Source organism: Sardina pilchardus, chromosome 3, assembly GCF_963854185.1.
Source record: "Sardina pilchardus chromosome 3, fSarPil1.1, whole genome shotgun sequence".
NCBI classification, from domain to species: domain Eukaryota; kingdom Metazoa; phylum Chordata; class Actinopteri; order Clupeiformes; family Clupeidae; genus Sardina; species Sardina pilchardus.
The window spans coordinates 31,081,066-31,095,883 of NC_084996.1; the positions used below are offsets into that span (position 1 = coordinate 31,081,066).

The window sequence follows — 14,818 nt, forward strand, 5'->3', positions numbered from 1 at the left end:
AACGACAAAGTTGTGTTGTTTTCAACGCCAGTTTTGTTATTTTCAAACAAATAAAAATGAAACAACACACACTGTTGTCCCTATCTGGACACAGAGATGTGTTATAAATTACGCAAGTTGTGCTATATTTGACACATTCGTTTTAAGAGTGCACACACAGAGAAAAAGAAAGAGAGAGAGAGAGAGAAGAGAAAACCCTGCTAAGTACTGACATATACACGCACACACACACACACACACAGAGACACACACACATACACACACACACACATACATTTAAGGCATCTGACCATTTGAGGCAGGAGATTTGAATCTCTTAAGTCTGTACAAGCCTAGGGATGACAGGACATAATTTTGAATCAGTCCCACTCCTTTCCCATCACCCACCCGTGAGTCTGCCAAGTGGGGGAAATTCCCATGATTCCATGGGGGACCGACGCTGCATGGGCACACCCCTCTTGTTTTTGACTCTGAACTTTGTTCCATGTGTCAACAACACCCCTTGCCATCTGACTGGAGATTTTGTAATCTCCTGCTGTACTTTTGGAGTCACTTCAGTGGTGATTTTTGTTTTTTTTTTCGTGAAAACCGTCCACTCTTCTCACTCAAAAAATCTCTGTGCACAGCCATCCAAGCCGCCAGCATCCCTTTTAAAGTGAGTGACTGCCTGTTCTCATTACCATGTGAAAACCTCCGGCTCGTGGACTCTTGTGTCCAGGGCAAACAGCTCTATTTAACATTGTGGCTCCACTCGAATTATTGAAAGGACGGGCCAAAGAGGGGCCACACTCCAGCTCCAGTCATTCGTCATCATCTCCCTTTAACGACGTCTATCTGGACGGAGATCGTAGAGGTTTCTGCTGTTTTCCAAGCAGTATTTTTTTCTCTCTCGCTCTTTTTCTAAGGGTTTTGTTTTTCTCGGCTGCATGCGCGGGTGAGGTAGGTCTTGGAAGCGGAGCGTCCAGTCACAGCTTCCCTTTTTGACACACAGCCCTCTTGTCTGCTCTGTCCCTTTAATCACGGGCTGTTATTGCGTTTGATTGGACCTGGCCGGCCCCTCGTTTCCATTTCGATTGGCTGAGTGGCTGGGGGTGAGGTCATAATGAAGTTGCGGTGCAGCTGAATCAACATGGCCAAACTTGGCCACGGCTCCCAGGCCCGATCCGCGCACGGCGCCGCCAGAGCAGCGGCCACGGCAACGGCCACGGCAACGTCCCTCAGGGAAGCCCCTGCCCCGCGGAGATAGAACTCGAACAACACGCCGCAGAACCTCCGCAAAAGCATTAGAAAGGCCACGGACAGCAGTATAAGATGACAAGGGGACCCCCCCCCCTCCCTCCTCTCCCCACCCCTAAACAACACAAATATCAGATGAGCTGGACAGAACCTCGAGAAAAACTGTGGGGTCCCTCTGTGTGGAACGAAAGGTGGAAGTGACCTCGGAAAAAAAACACTACAAAGGAGGTACAAAGCGAGGTACGTATAAAAAGGGACTCGGGTGTCTCTTCAGAAAAATATCCCTCCCAGTTGGGTGCTCAGCATGGGGGCCTATAGAACAGGATGCCATGTCAAGGTGAAAGAGGTTAAAAAACAGCAACGCGCTGAAAACTGACATTCTCCAGAAACACGTACGTGTTTTGCTCTGGTGTCTTTTTTTGCCGTTCTTCTGAACTAAAGAGGAAGCTGTGAGCAGAGTATAGCTCATCCAATCATCATGACAGACAGCAGGATGCCCTGACTCATCGGTGGCACTCTGACATTTACACAGCATGACATACAGATGTCATTGTACATGCTGACAAGGTCGTTTGCCTTTGGAGAACCTATTCTTCCTATTCTATTCCTATCCCAGAGATTAGTAAACTAGAGTCTCCTGGCTCATTAGCGTTGCTTGTCACAAGACGGATTGTGCATAAGTCTACCACTTGGGCCTGAAAATGTATGGATGTGGTTAGAATTGGTGCCTGCCATCTTGTGTAAAATAATGTGACTGTTGTATGATAAATGCCTTTTTTCCCCAGTGCTAGCATCTCCACACAAAATACATTACTTTTCATGACATGTTTACGTCTTCAGGACTTAACAGCGAGAGATTTCAGGACACTGTACTCCCTCTCTGCTTAGTTTCTGCTTTCCAACAAGCACAGTTGTGTTGATAAAACTGCGTCATGGCGTCTTGTTAACCTTCCCAGGATGTTTAAAAGGCATGCTTCTGTAGAGGATGTCGGGGAGGAGGGTGAGGGTTAGGATTTAGGATTTGGGGGGCGAGCAGGCTTACCACATCAGGATTAAAGTTCCTGACCTTTATCCTTCTTGTCAGATGACCCCTCAAACTCTGATGTCAACGTCAGCAGATTTTCCTACGGTGGTCACTGGCAATCAATTAGAGCAGAGAGAAAATGCCAGGATGTGACGCACGTTTAAATCTGAAAAACAAACATTGATACTCTCTCAGTGCCACACACCTTGCACAGACACACACACACAGACACACACACACACAGCTCACTTGCCTAATGAGACACAGATCGCCTTCCCGCCTGAGCTGCTTGACTGGCAGCGTGTTGTTTCGTCTCTGCAGATTCCAGCGGCTCGCACGCTTGACCTAGTCCCGAAAAGCCTGTTTCACCCTCTGCTGACCAACTTCACTGCGTTTCCCTTCGCCGCAAAAGCCTGCCGTCCAACCATCCATCTCTTTCCTCTCCCCCCCTGATATCTCCACATCACCTAGGCTTCCTTCTTTCCTGCTAAAGGCCTTCCTTTCCTTCTCCATCAATGGCTTGGCCTCCTCTCTTCTCTCCCCATCTTAACACACTGGGCACTTGTCAACCTCTCTCCTCGATCCTCGATACTCAGGCCTGCAGGCTCGTTCACACAGATCTATAATGAACACTGGATAGACAATCCCACTGTTGCCGCCCCATCAGTCTTTATCTAGATCAGTGGGAACGAGGACTGAGGAAGGAAGGGAGGATACATAAAAAGACGAATGAGAGAGGCCCACTGGCTTGACTCTGCGTGACTGACTACACCGGCAGGACTTCTGCCTCTGAGCCTTCAGGCGAATGGCTGCACACACCGAGAGCAACATCTGCGCCGACATCCTACCTGAGAGGACTCTGACCGAGAATCTGGACCGACTGACGAAAGCTCAGCCGAGCATTCAGCGAAAAACAAGAACATCTGCATCCACGTGGCTGTCAAGGACGATGATAATCAGCTGTGTAGAGCTTAACGAAACTGTTTAAAGCAAATAAACTGATGGGAATTAATGAGCAATAAAAACTGCACTAAGTGGGTGTTTAAAGAGTGCACATGTGTAGCATTCGAGAATTTATATGAAAGCGTAAATACTTGTATATTTCCTCAGTCTAAAATGAGTTAAATTGTTTTGGAAATGCTGTCAAATGTGTGAAGGCTTTGCTGTCCCTCTACCTCTTATTCAGATTGGGGTGTGTGCATGAGTGTGTGTGTGTGTGTGTGTGTGGGTGACAGAGAAAGAGAGGGGCAGCAAAAGAGAGAGGGAGAGAGAGAGAGAGAGAGAGAGAGAGAGAGAGAGAGAGAGAGACTTGTGCATCAGTGGTTGATCTTACCCAGGTCAGGTAATTAATGTCAGAGTTGTCAGGGTTGGGTTTCAGAATGGCAGAAGAAGGGGCAAGGCTGATCACTGCCATATGTCTCAGGTCAAAACAACACATTTTACCCCTGACCTCCATGGTCCATCTGCAAATGAATAATCTTCCCTTTTTGATGTTCCTCAATCTGCTGTATTTGCTATTTTATCTGATGAACTTTAATCATTATTTATTTATGTTGTGTTGTGGTTATAGGGGTAGTTATTTCTGTCCATTTGAGACATGAGACTTCACAACAAGAAATTAACTCTTTAGAGCCTTTTGAAGAAATGGACGCCATTAACGCCTGTTCCACTCGGTTTCTGCCGGTATCCCCTTGTCTGTACTAACAGGGAGAATGTAATAATGAGCGCTGGGTTTGGACCGTGTTTTGCTAAGAGTACTTGGGCTGGTCTTTGTAAACACTGGACTTAAGCCCCAGGAAGCTCGTGAACCCGTGGTCCTCCTCCTCCTGTCCCTCCCGTCCTTCCCCATGCTGCCGAGTGATGTGGGGGCGCCCTGCCTTCCACTCCGCCCGGCCTGGCCCTCACTTCCTCACACAAAAGAGGACAGATGATGTACCCACGCTCGCTTGCACTGAGAACGAAAGGGGACACCCTAGAAATACATACACACGCTAATCAACACAAAAGCATGTGCATGCACATGCACACACACACACACACACACACACACACACACACACACACACACACTGGACCATGGGAACAAGCTTTTTTGTTCGTACCTATAATAATAAGGTAACTCTATATCCCTGTGAGGAACTTCGAAACAGAGGAGAGGTGGGGATCTAATATTGTTTAAGTGCTTCACACCAAATCAGCATTGTCCCTAAGATACCAACACCCAACTCCATTCAAACTCACTAAAGTTCACTTTAAAATACCCCTGTAAATGCCACTGAAAGAAAAACAGAAAAACACATTTTCTCACCTAAATATGCCCAGAAATGGGTACGGGTGGTAAATAGGAAATGCAGACTAACAACAGAACTGGGCCAAACATTTCTAGGGAGAGGAAGAGGCTGGGGGAGGTGTTAAAAAAGCTAGAGTTAGACTTAGAGGTGTTGGGTGACCAGCTTTAGCTCATCCACGGTGAATACCACAACCATGTGGCACGACCAACACTTAAGACACTAATGGATGAGCTGAGGAGAACAGAGCTTAGCCAGCCTGACTCCAGGCAACAATGTTTACACTGTCTGTAATGGGTTAAAGGGGGGCAGAGGGAGAGGTTAGTGTGCTTGCCTGCATGTGTATGAGTGAGAGAGAGAGAGTGTGTGTGTTTGTGTGTGTGTGTGTGTGTGTGTGTGTGTGAGAGAGAGAGAGAGAGAGAAGCGTGAGTGTATGTGTGATGAGAGAGAGATAGTGTGTGTGAGAGAGTATGTGTGAAGGGAGAGAAAGATAGTGTGTGTGAGTGTGTGTGTGTGTGTGTGTGTGTGTGTGTGTGTGTAAGTGAGAGAGAGCGAGAGAGAGAGAAAGAGAGAGAGAGGCATGAGTGTGTGTGTGTGTGTGTGTGAGTGTGTGTGTGTGTGTGTGTGTGTGTGTGTGTGTGTGTGTGTGTGTGCGTGTGTGTGTGAGAGAGAGAGAGAGAGAAATCAGTCATTGACTCTGGCCCTGTCAGTGCCTCAGCAGGTTGCTATTGATTGAACACATTGCTCCAGGTTAGTATTGGTAAACAGGGCTGATGTGAGTGCATGTGGCATGGGTGGGCCGCATGGAATCTATTTCTGCAGAGTCCTGTCAACATCATAGGCCAGTGTGAAGACAGCACAGGCATCACTGGTGATGATGCTCAGGGCAGAGTTCTGTTGCCCATAATGCAGTCGGGAGCATTCTTTTCAAATCCTATGCAGACACCACTCTGTAAGATTGTTCATTCTTGTCCAGTTGTAATCCTCTCTATATTTTCTTTTTATGTGTGGGGCTTTTTTATGTCTGGGTTTCCATTATTAGAAAACAACCTCACTCTTTTTCTTCCCCAGTTCAGCACCCGGTATCATCAAATAAACTAGGGTTTTTTTTGTAACACCTCCCCCACTTCCTCTCCCCTGAAATGCTAGGCCCATTTCTGTTTGTCTGTATTTCCTATTTACCACATATATATTTCTGCGGTATAGTGTGAGAAAAAGTGAACTGTTTTTGGGTTTTTTTTTTTGCTGTGTGGGAAAATGTGCAGAACTGACCGTAAAGTGTGCGTAGCGTCACATCGCTTCAACAGCACCGAAAAGTATCTTGAGTGATAAACACACACAAACAGGCTTTTTTGTTGCACGCCGCTCGCTGACAGCGAAAGTGAACGCCTTTGCATCACAAGACCGTTTTGCCTTCGGCCCTGATTGGATCAGCAGGCTGAGGACCACATGACTGTGTGGAGCCTCCAAAAAGATTCACTAGACATGCACTAAAAATACACCCGCTGCTCCGCAGCCCCGAGACAGCTGAAAAGAGGAATAAAGCGTGGCCCGGGGCCAGTCGCAGTGCCGCTCCTCAAAACACAGGAAACAGCGCAGGGGTTCTTCCCCCGTCATCATCGTCCCCCTGTATGAGATCGGTCCCACAATGGACAGGACCTATTGTCTTAGGGACGGGTTAAGCAAACAAGGCCTGCACTTGACTGTCTGAGGAGAGGGAGATGGAAGGAAAAAAACAAGAGAGCAATTGTGCGCATTCACAACGGAATAAACAAGGTACTTAGGCCTCTTGCCTTTCAGTGACTTTTGTTAGGTGAATTGCACATTTCCACGCAGCAAACATTTCCAACTGAACAGGGGCGAAAATGCAAAAAGCAGCAGACTGGAACGTTTTTTTCTGCTGCTTCACTGGTAAATGTATGTGTTGAGTGCATTAGGTAATGGCTCACTTTTGTGGGGGTAGATGTCCCATATCCAAACCACATTCAGCACAATATGGTTTCAAATATCCATATTATTTATTTGGTTAATGTATTTGGCAAAATGATGTCTTCAATCACTAAGACAGCCAATGATAATACATACTACCAAGAGCGGAACTCATGGTTTGGCATATCTCTGGTAATTCATCATCTAATGGTTAAATCTGCAATGACCACTGGTTGAACTCCTACTGTTGTAAAGTGCTGTTAGCACATAAACACATAGCCATGTTGTTCAGAGAAGATAATGTGATCTTCCCCCATCTCTTTACTCCCAACTGATGATAGTACTACGTTGGTGAAATACTGGTTTAGATGGCATGAAAATGAAAATGATTTACAAAGCTAAAAAACAGGATCTTGGGTAAGTAGGGGAAACCTGTCAGAGGAAACCAAGTAACCACTTTAACTGACAAGCTCTCGGCGGCAATATGCTTTTGAGAGAGACACACACACAGACACACCATCGATGAGGTATGACCGCGTCAGGCATAAATACCCACCGGGGGTTCCTGCAGGGGTGAACACTCATACAAACAGCAGCCTTCCTCTGGAGAAGAAAGGGGATTGGGGGGGTGGCAGAGGTGGTCATAACAGCAGCCAGATGTGTGGGTGTCCCACAGGGTCTGTCACATTCTCACAGACAATGCAATGCCTGTGAGTGACTGCAAAAGGAAGTGAGGTCAAGGTTCCTGACCCCCCCCTCCCCCCCCTAGACCCCTCCTCCCCCAGGCTGAGTGAGGAGCAGTGGGGGTAAGATTCTTTTGGATAGCCTCACAAGTCCGCATCCTGTCCATGCTTATTATTAATGCACACACACTGATCCTCTCCCAAAGCCTCACAAGGTGTGTGCATTGTCTGATGGGTGTTTGTTTGCCCGACAGCAGAGCGGACAGGCGCCAGATAATGCTGTTTATACCAGCCGCGAGAGAGACTCATGTGGGAAAGAGGGCGTGTGTGCAATGCCGTGGTTTCGTTACCTGAGTACATGGGCTCTACTTCTACTCTGTCCCTCAGTGGGAGTGTGGGGAAGCGGGTGAAATATGCTCGCTAACCACCACACCCCCTGTGGTGGTTGCATCTGACTTGCCACAAGTTTATGAGAAAGAGAAAATAAAGAGCACGACCCCTGCTGTGTAAAAATGTGTCTTGTCTTGTATTAACAAGCCACTTCATTTTACAGCTGCGTGTGTGTATCAACATGCCTGGCATATTAAGTTCATTAGCCTGGGAGAACTCGATATGACAGAGTTCTGATATATCCAACACGCCTGGGCCAATCCGAGTTGGTCTACACCTGGGGCCGAATGTGTAATGGTTATACAAGGACACACAAACTCACACCCACGAAAACTACTGTGGACACAAAACTGAGTCAGCATATCTTCCAGACAACAAAGTTCAGCGTGTGACTCACGAAATGGTGGAACAATACAGTTGAAGGCATATCCAAGAGTAGGCCTACCTTGAAAACAGAGCATGTAGCCACAGATTAAGGCCTGGGCATGATGTAACATGTTGACAGCGCATCAATGTAAGACATTCTACTCAAATGTTGCCTATTATAGGCCGGGCCATTTTGTAAATATAGGTTAAATGGTAGGCAAGCCTATATGGCCCAGATAGGCTGTATTAACAATTGGTATATCTGACAAATAGGGTGATTCTATTGCCTAAATCTGAGGGGAAAATACTTAATTCAAAAAGGCACCCATGTAGCCTATCTTAGAGATGCCCCAAGTGTGTCAATTCGTTAAACAGCTGTGCCCCTTCGTTGAAGAATCCCCAAAGGGACCAGCTCGCTGCCGAGTCGGCCAGCCCTGGGGGAGCCGAGTTGAGAGGCATGAGAAGTACAAGCCTCAACTGCACAGAGTGAGGGAGGAAGTGAGGAGGTGGAACAAAAAAATGAAGAAAAACATCTGGAGTTCATTTGTACCCTGGAGGGAGTCAGAAAATAACCTACAATAAAAGAGTGATTTTAAACCCATCGCTGGCTGTTACCTAAATTTATAGAAAATATAGAATGAATCTAGCTAAGCGCTTTTACCCCATCACAGCCCTATTGTGAAAAAAGTAACTTTCATGAGTCAATAGCGGTGTGTGCGAAGTGTGTGGGACTTGTGTAGTCCTGCAGTCGCCCCACACTGCTCGCACCGCCCTGACGTCTCAGATAGCCTGTGGAGCTCTGTTGTGGAGGACAATCAGACGGCCAGAGTAGAATTATCGCAACAAAAGAGAAAGTGGTCTGTGCCGCACATTATCTTAATGCCGGTGGAGGAAGACTCGTTCAGGCTTTTCCTCTGAATTGTGCCTTGGATTTACAATAGGAGATTTGGTCCAGCTATAGATTCAACAATGGACATATCCCTCGCAGCTCGGGAAAAGTTTTGAATAACGTGTTAGTAACGTTACCTTGCGGACTGTTCACAGAAGTTGACATTTTGGGTAACGCAACGATAACTCGCCTTTTACCTGGAAATACTGAGCCTGATGTGGAGAGGATTTCAGTCAACTTTCTCAAGGCTAGCACGTTTCGTTTGACTCGCTTATATCGCACATGGGGTAAGTAAGCATCTCATAAAATCCGACATAACGTTTGTCATTCTAATGAACTTTGTAGCACACATTGGTCTAAGGTTATTTTAAAGTAAGTCTCCTTCACAAAAGTAACAAACTAATTTGACAAAGCTGAAAAGTAGCCTAACCGTGAAACGTTAACGTTAGCGCCCGTTTCTGATCAGTGCTCATTAGGTCTAGTTATACATGTTGAAAGGTTAATATTAGCGCGGCGACTTGACTATCGGCAGCTAACATTAAAGAAGACCAGTTTGTGAATTGAATGTCTTATCACATTTGATTGTGTGTAACTTGTAATATTGTATTGCTGTGTTAAAGGCAATTCAGGGCATTTCCCGTGTAACTCACTATTTACACGCCTTCAAAGAACGTTTGTCACAGAAGTTAGTAGATAAACCTTATCTCTGATGTGTATCGGTCAGCAGTGAAGTTCTGATGCTTATTCCAGTGCCCTTATCATGATTAACACAGTTAGTTTAACTGTTACAATTCCCGTCGGTAACATGGATGAATTCTTAAAATAAAAGTAAGGAGACAGATGGTTCGTACTCTGTAGGTACTTAATGTGTAACGTGCTCTAATCATTAACCTTCAAGCCGTCATCGTTGCCTTGGCTGAAAACATAACGTGGCTAGGCTAGTCACTAGTTTGTCATTTACCAACCAGGACACACTGTGCAGCTTTGGTTTGTGCTTCGCGGGGTGCTGCGCTATGGTTTTTTTGGCCGTTGCAAGACCTGCTGTTACCCCCCCTCTGGTGTTGTAGAGACTCGTTCATCCGTCTCTGTAAAGGTCGCATTGTTCTTTAAGGATGTATTAATCAGACAAAAGACTCTATTATACTATCTGTGCTGTTGCCAGTATCTGTTCAGTGGTCACTGGAAAACTGACAATTCCATTGCGCGTGGATAAACTCCATGCACCAAAAGGCGTTTTTTTGATTGAATGTACCCGTCCAAACATAGGCTACATTATTAAATCAACCATTACATTGATATAAATCTCTCAGTGCGACCTAAATAAACTGTGGTGGATTTATGTTGCTTTATGGTTTTACATGTGGCTTTGCATTTTATGTAGCAGTGGACAGGCTGATTAATGCAAAATGCTCAAATTTAGGTCACTCCTTTATGCGCAGTCCTTTCACCTCTGCTGCTACTTTCAATCTTGCTTAGCTGCAACATGTGCTACATTGTAAAGCTTTAGATTTTGGGTCACCACAGTGTCCGCTCTCTCTTGACATACTTATCATCCTCCCAGCGAAAACGTTATTTAAATCTGGGGAGGATGGCAATGACACAGCCGGCAGAATTGGTATGCCTGTGAGTGTGGAGTGGAGGTGGGTATTTAGGGGGAGGTAGAGAGGTGTGTCTAGCAAATTGCACATGTTGTGGTTAGGGGACTCTGTATGCCCTAGAAAAAGCAATATAGTATTAAAAGCTGTGTGTGCCCCGACTCCGTCTCACCCATGAGGAAAATCATTGAGCCACTCCCTTCAGCTTAAAATAGTTATCCCTGCAGAAAGCACCTCAATAAAGGGGGAAAAAAAGCCAAGCAGGCCCTTCAGACAAAACAAAGAAAGCACAACGGCGGGGGGATGGCCGATTGCCACATAAAGGCTACAAATGATGCGGCATGATAACATCAGTTTTCATGGGTGTGGAGAGGAAGAGAGAGAGGACTAAGGCAGGACAGCAGGAATATCAGGTGTTGAATGGGACTGTTGGCAGGGTCATTGACGGCTGTGATGATGACGAGAGGAGGTGAGAGAGGTGTCGCCTAGGCTTATTTGTTGTGTGTGTTTGTGTGTGTGTTGAGTGTCTGTGGTGTGTGTGTGTGTGTGTGTGTTGAATGTCTGTGTGTGTGTGTGTCTGTGTGTGTGTGTGTGAGTGAGTGAGTGGCGAGTGGTGAGTGTTTGGGGTGGAGGTGGGGGGGTTAAACAATGAGGTAGTGCTGATCGGTGGGGTGGTGTTGTGTTCTCTGGTAAACACAGTACTTTCCCACTCCACTGGGGAATCGGGCTCCGCAGATTCGGAACCTGATACGGGCGGCCCACTGTCTGCTTCTGGGGTCATGTGACCCGACGCTTCATTAGACCGGAACAAAACCCGCCACACCGCCACTGCCCACCGCTGCCAACTCTCTTCATGCTTTTTACACACATCAGTCCCCCAACCAGTTAGTCTCTAAAACCCCAGCTGTGCAGACAGGCAGGCAGAGACTACACTTCCCAGAATGCACCGCTGACCAATTAACCTTGAATTACCCCTGTATTGATCATGACCTCATTATGAGGTGAGAATGGTTGAGTGAGTTATTATAGCATTTATTGAATTGGCCACCAGAGACCTGCCTGATTTTGATTGCAAAAGCCTTTACTATGCAGGGAGTCACAAACCACACTACCCATGATGTGGTGTTAACCAATTAACCATGTATTGACAATGACCTCAGTGACTATGGCTTACACACACACACACAAACACACACACACACACACACACACACACACACACACACACACACACACACACACACACACACACACACACACACACACACACACACACACACACGCACACACGCACACATTGCAGAATACAGGCCACACATTTACATGCAGCGGCCTGTTCTGTTAGTGTGGTGAGAGTTTGACTGATGAACAACACAGCTCAGTATCAAATCATTACGCCCTCAGTAGCGACCGAACCTACTGAGAAATTGCCTCCCTTCCCCCGTTTAAAAACCGGATGATTCCTGGCGGGGTCACGTATGTAACTGGACACGTTTGAGAGGAGAGCTGTGAAGGGTGCATGGGAAGCCTCCCTAAGTAAACAAGCGAATAAATAAACAGATGTATAAGTAACGGAAGGATAAATAAATGCGTGATGTAGCCAGCGGTGGGAACTGGAAGTGTGGGATTTTTGGGGGCTGGGTCACGTGATTGGGGGGGTTTTGTGCGTGTATGTGTGTGTGTGTGTGTGTGTGTGTGTGTGTGTGTGTGTGTGTGTGTGTAGGGGGACTCGGGGTGGGACCATGTCAAGAGAGCTGGGCGGGGCAGTTGCTTTGGAGAGTTGATGTGTGTGTGTGTGTGTGTGTGTATTCGAGTGTGTGTATGCCGCTGGGTTTCGGCTGCAGAGGAAGGCCTCCTGAGGCCGGCTTGTGAAACAGAGCTGATCCTATGGGAAGGCCGGATCTGGAGTGTTTGTTGCGTCCACCCCCCCCACCCCCCCTCCATTTTAGGCCACATAAAAGATTCACATGGAACAAAGAGGCCTGAACATGGGGACTGTAAACTGACTGCGCCGAATCGGATGCTGATGGGATTTGCAGAGTTAACTGGACGTAATGGGAGGCTAGTGATTCCCCATACTCCCCGCGCTCTCTCTCCTGCTGCACAAATCAATATGTGCCATCTCTGAGAGCGTATGGGCCCTGGTTAACCCCCCCACCCCACCCCCCCTTTTGGCCTTCACAGAGATATTAATGGTGCCATGTGGTACCAGAGGCAACATGACTGCAGGCTGTGATCCCTCTCTCCCTCTCCCTTTCTCTCTTTTCCCTCTCTCTCTCTTTCTCCCCCCCCCACCTCTCTCTCTCTTCCCCCACCCCTCTCTCTCTTTCTCTCTTCCTCTCTGTCTCTTGGCCTTACCACCACCCACCTCTCCTCCATGCCTGAAAAACACTTTCTCAGGGTGTGGCAGCCGGAGCTAAATAAACGCCTTCTGTTTGAGGAGCTGCTTGGAGAGCAAGTTCCAACTCACAGCCTCCGACTTGCAGCTTGGCTGTCTCCACGCCAACAACGGGGAGTGTTCCAAAGCTGAGGGGTACAGTGCCAGTGTGCCACAGTGGCTCCATTACGTGTGTGTGTGTGTGTGTGTGTGTGAGAGAGAGAGACAGAGACAGAGACAGAGACCGACAGACAGAAACAGACCGACAGACAGAGAGAGAGAGAGACAGAGTCTGAGAAGAAGAGAGAGAGTGTCTGAGAAAAAGAGAGAGTGTGTGTGTCAGGGGAAGTATGTGTGTGTGTACAGTTAATATGGGGAAGTGTATGCTCAACATGTGCACACAAACAAACCTTGTCTGTTGAACACATGTATGGGGCAAATGTGCTTGCTGTGGTAACAGATGCTTTCTTCCATATAGCCTCAATATGCAGTCAGCAGAATACAGTCACACACACACAAGGAACACACTGTTCTCTCTCTCTCTGTATCTCTCTCTCTCTCTCTCTCTCTCTCTCTCTCGGGGTCTCTCTCTGTATCTCTCTCTCTCTCTCTTGGGCTCTCTCTGTATATCTCTCTCTCTCTCTCAGGCTCTTTCTCTCTTTCTCTCTATCTACTGTATCTATCTCACCCTCTCTGACACACTGCTGCTGCTCCCCAGGCAAACTTTATAAATATTTAGCGAACTGACAGTTAGTGGTGGTGGGGGGTGGTTGGGAGGGATGAATGAGAAAGGGGGGGAAAGTGGCCATTTTAGGACACACAATGATTTAAGGCCTCCGTAGCCAAGCCAACTTGGATGGCTTTAAAAGGTACTGTTCCTGTGGTCCCTCGTCTCGTCTGATCCTCTCCACTGCTTCCAGGTACAAACGAGCCAGTCTAGTAAGTGAGTGACAGCAGTGGTGTAGTCTAGTTAGCTGTAGTGGGTGTACTGAGATGTAGTCTACTTAGCTGTAGTGGGGATACTGAGATGTAGTCTAGTTAGTTGTAGTTGATATACTGAGATGTAGTATACAGTAGTTAGCTGTGGGTATACTGAGATGTAGTCTAGTTAGCTGTAGTGGGTATACTGAGATGTAGTCTAGTTAGCTGTAGTGGGTATGCTGAGATGTAGTCTAGTTAGCTGTAGTTGATATACTGAGATGTAGTCTAGCTGTAGTGGGTGTACTGAGATGTAGTCTAGCTGTAGTGGGTATACTGAGATGTAGTGTTAGCTGTAGTGGGTGTACTGAGATGTAGTCTAGTTAGCTGTAGTGGGTGTACTGAGATGTAGTCTTAATTGTAGTGGGTATACCATGATCAACCCCAAATGTTGATACCGATCCTTGCCTATTTTCAGTGGGTATACTGAGATGGCGATGCTTTATAAGTGGGTATACTGCGTTATACTGCGTAGTCCTGCGCATCACTTAGGCTACACCACTGAGTGACCGAGAGAAGAGCCCTCATTTCTAGTGGCAGGACCTCGGCTCAGGTTCTCCACCCCTGGCCACATGTGAAAGAGGCACGGCAGCTCGACAGCAGGGATGTGGTCAGATAGAATGTTTTATGGTGATGTTCAAGAAAGAGGGGGGAAAAAAACATATCTGTGAGTCATGTGAAGTCGAGGATAAGCTTGATTTTTTTGTTCTCTCTCTTTTGCTCTCTTTCTCTCTCTCTTTCTCTGTGTGTGTCTCTCTTTCTGTGTTTCTGTCTTGAGTAATTGAAAATTCTTTCACGTAGCCAGATAAGACGTGTGGGTGTTTGATGACAAGTTTTTGTTGTAAGCCCGCCACGGATGTTTGGCCAGCGGAAATCTCGTCTTTGCATCTGAAACGAAATAGGAGGGTTTCAGAGTATTTCTGGGGGATTTGCGGTGCGGTGTGGCGCAGCACTGCGCGTTGCGGAGTAAGGGTGGGGTGGGGTGGGGTGGGGTGGGGATGAAGGGGAGGGGGGGGGGGCGGCGGGGGATTGGGAGGACGCCTGACGGGATCGGGCTGTGTGC

At 47.1% G+C, this 14,818-nt stretch overlaps 1 protein-coding gene across 1 annotated transcript in view; it reads left to right on the forward strand.

Moving 5' to 3' along the window:
• Positions 1-8,524: 8,524 nt before the first annotated feature.
• Positions 8,525-14,818, forward strand: part of s1pr2 (sphingosine-1-phosphate receptor 2) — a 28,702-nt gene continuing 22,408 nt past the window's right edge. Inside the window, exon 1 of the mRNA XM_062532840.1 lies at positions 8,525-9,092. The gene's annotated coding sequence lies outside the window, so the exon portion shown is untranslated. The remainder of the gene's footprint in view (positions 9,093-14,818) is intronic.